The following is a 3,925-nucleotide window of genomic DNA, read 5'->3' as shown; positions in this document are numbered from 1 at the left end:
GGAAAAGTATGTAAGCCAAGAAGGGGGCCCTTATTTGAAAGCGGCGGGGGGGGGGGGGCACCCAAAAGCCACCCAAAAGCCACCATCGGATGAGACGGTCTCTCAGTCTAACATTCACCTCGGCGCTTTTGAAAAGTGGATTGACTCGTGACTCGGAGCAAAATATCCATTTCAGTTCTCTCTTCTTACTTAAGCCAAACAAACCTCTTGTTTTATTGGAATTGAATTCGAATATAGTTATAGATACTCCCCAACCATTGGCGCAGGCTCGAATTGTATCCTATCAATACGTAAATGGGTAATGTATTGCATCTTATCATTTCGTTTCTTAATTGTGACAGTTCTACGTATATGTGAGCAATACAGCGCCTTCTTTCGTGTATATTTAACTCTATATTCGTTCATCGGTTTAGAATCAATGACCACTCCATTTGTATTTCAGACAGCTAGCAAAATGCAATGACGTAATCATGCCTCACTTCGAAAAGACAACTTCACTTGAATTGTGACTTGACTCGTGACTTGACTCGAGTCACCTTTAAAAATCGAGTGACTTGACTTGAACCGAGTCACCTTCGAATATCCATTGACTTGACTTGACTCGAGTCAAAATGTGCAATGACTCGAAATGAGTCGTGACTCGAGGGTAGTGACTTGTTTCCAACACTGCGTTTTACACGGTATAGACTGGGAGACCCGATATGACCGAAGTCTTCAGGGCCGAAGTCCGATCCTAATCTCTCAGCTGTCTTCCTTCCTCTTTTCTATCGCTTGCAAACGCAGATGCAAGGAGCTTCTATAGCAATTCAATTTAATATTTATAATTTAATCAGATCAAATCGCCAGAAAAGCACGATACGACGCAAAGAACGGAAGCAGTGGCGACTCGCGAGCACTGAGAACTGTTTATATAGCTCAGCATACTTCCAAAAAAGATTTGAAGAGTGCTCCAAAGATCCCAAGAACACATGGAAAACCATCGGAGAAATTATCAACCTAACTAAAGGTAATGCTCCCAAGAGTGCTGATGACATCGAGCTACTCGAGAATGGCAGCATCATCAAAGACCAGCTTGCAGTAGCAGAAAAGTTCAATCAGTATTTTTGCAACATTGGTCCGGATCTTGCAGCTTCAATACCAGACTCCTCCGATGACTTTCTTTCGTACTTGAGTCCTGGCCCTCAGAAATCCATTTTTCTTGAGCCGACAAGTAAAGGAGAAGTTGCGATCGTATTATCTGAAATGAAAAGTAACAAAGCAGTAGGACCCGATCTCATCCCAACTCACTTTCTGAAGCTAGTCTTTAATATTATTGGTGATGTTATATGCATTTTCTTTAATGAGTCGATACGTCTAGGCATTTTCCCAGATGCACTGAAAACTGCCAGAGTAATGCCAGTGTTTAAGAAAGGCTGTAAAAAGCTAATTTCTAACTACCGACCAATATCTGTTTTGCCAAATCTTGCCACGATTTTTGAGAAACTGATTGACTGCCGACTAAAGAACTTTTTTGAATTGAATGCAGTACTGTCTCCGACTCAGCATGGATTCAGATCCAACCACAACACCAACCATGCAATACTATCAATTGTAACGGACTATTACAAAACCATCAAGCAAAAAGAAAGTGGTTGCAGCATTTTTATCGATCTCCGCAAAGCTTTCGACACAGTTAACCACAGAATGTTAAGATACAAGCTAGAACACTATGGAATCAGGGGTATTGCAGCAACTCTACTTGAAAGCTACCTGGCAAACCGCAAACAATTTGTTAAACTGGGGTCATTAAGAACGACTACCAGAGATATAACTTGTGGAGTGCCACAAGGTTCAGTCCTTGGACCGACTTTTTTCCTCATTTATATAAACGACATTGTTAATGCATCTTTATTCCGCACAACGCTATTTGCTGACGATACTCACCTCTTCATAACCTCCAACACTGTCGATGGTTTGCATGCATCTGTGAATATGGAACTCCCAAAAGTGTCGAGATGGCTCCAAGCAAACAAACTAAGTTTGAATGCAGATAAGACCGAGATGCTCGTTTTAAATAATGCCAGTCATAATTTCACTGTGAACATCAATCATAAACAAATCTCAATATGTGACTCAGCAAAATATCTCGGCGTCACCATTGATTCCAAATTGTCTTGGAAGCAGCATATTGAATGCACAATATCAAAACTAGCTCGGTGTGTGGGAATAATGACCCGTCTCCAATCTTTGGTTTCCAAATCAGTGCTACGAACCATCTACTTCTCTCTTTTCCACTCTCATCTGCAATATGGAATCGTAGTATGGGGAAATGCATGCACCACATTTTTGTGCAGAATTCGAACCCTGCAAAACCGTGCGATACGGCTGATCTCATCTGTACCTTTACGTACCAATTTATCGCCTTACTACCGTAAGCATCGAATTTTGCGAGTTGATGAACTATATCGCCTCGAAGTATCAAAAGTTGTTCACAAATATTTTTCCAATAGTCTGCCTCCTGTGTTTGATGACTTTTTCATACCTGCTAAACATGTCCATTCCCATTACACGAGATCCTCGTCTAAAGGAAACATCTACCTACCCCCACCCAATAGCAACCTAACTAAGAGATCTATCGACTACTCGGGACCTATCATCTGGAATGCATTACCACCACATATCCGTGAATTGCCCTATAATAGATTCAAAAAAGCCCTTCTTGATCACCTCTTGTCGTTACACTAACACTGTTGCCCTACCTCGCCCAGACATTGCTTCATTGATCATTTGCCACCATTGTTTAATTTTTTTTTCTATTTTCCTTTAACTAAACATTTCTTTACAGCCAGACTGTTCAGAGTCAAGTGTACCTGTTTGATGCTGGTGTGATCAGACTAGATGACCTTCACGGTCTTATCGATCATTCCTATCTAATACCGAATACTGTGCACGCATATTTTCTGTACCACCATCACTGCCGTTTGTTATGTATTTTGGTTCGATGAAAATAAAGACTCTCTCTCTCTCTCTCAGTGGTCGCGAGTCATTTTTATTTCCGTTTAGAGGAAATTCGTGCCGCACGATCACAGCAGCAGAGATGAGCATGGATTAGGATTAGGTTTTGAAAAAACAGGATTTGTGAAATTTTGTCGGATTTGGATTGGATTTGGATTAGACTTTTTTTCAGAACGGATTAGGATTTGGATTGGATTTACCTATTTTCTGGGAGATTGAAATGTAGTGTGGCCAGTGGTGGCCCTAGGATTGGGGGGGCCCTGGGCGAAACTACCAGGGGGGCCCCATATATCTATAAACGCAACTTCTGGGGGGCTTCGCCCCCAGACCCCCCTCCGCTCTCCATACAACTATTATGTATTGCATGTCTACAGATTCCGTGATACTATATGGCAGTGCTTTTCAACCTGTGTGACGGTTCGCACTTGTGCGAATGAAAAAAATTGTAGTGCGAATGACGAAGGTGGTGCGAATAGTGCGAATGAAAATCTGGATCAAGTGCGAATGACGAAGGTGGTGCGAATGGTGCGAATGAAATTTCGGATCAAGTGCGAATGAAAATCGTGGTTAATTGCCAACATTTCTGACGTGGAATAATTCAAATAAACCTTCTAGGAAATTTTAGGTCAGTGTAACTTTTTTATTTGCGACGCAATTGTAAAACTTAATACGACGCACTACCAATCGTAGCTCTCACGAGCCGTACAGCGAATTAATATTCCCGCACTATAATTATTACGTAACCAAAAGCTTGGTTTGGAAGCTGGTTTAGTGGCGGTATAGAGATCTCTGCAATTTCTCTAGTGGCAGACATACAGTATATCAGCCTGTCTGAGCCTGCGACAGGCTGAAAAAATGACTTCGAATTGACTTTCTACTCTCTTTCGCTAAACAATCATCGTATCAGACTGACATTTGCAAGTTACTGCGT

The 3,925-nt window shown here is 41.6% G+C and overlaps 1 long non-coding RNA gene across 1 annotated transcript; it reads right to left on the bottom strand.

Annotated features, from left to right (window-relative positions):
* Positions 1–924: 924 nt before the first annotated feature.
* LOC145447915 (uncharacterized) lies at positions 925–3,009 on the bottom strand. The gene is made up of 2 exons (XR_013917747.1): positions 1,924–3,009; positions 925–1,237 (listed from the first exon to the last, which is right to left on the bottom strand). It is a non-coding gene; the product is annotated as an uncharacterized LOC145447915 (long non-coding RNA).
* Between the last annotated feature and the right edge of the window lie 916 nt (positions 3,010–3,925).

The sequence above is a fragment of the Botryllus schlosseri genome, chromosome 10, assembly GCF_051294905.1.
Source record: "Botryllus schlosseri isolate E-star chromosome 10, Bs_hap1, whole genome shotgun sequence".
Classification (NCBI taxonomy): Eukaryota; Metazoa; Chordata; class Ascidiacea; order Stolidobranchia; family Styelidae; genus Botryllus; species Botryllus schlosseri.
The sequence above is the reverse complement of the archived record's forward strand: the minus strand, read 5'-3'. Positions and strand labels throughout refer to the sequence as shown.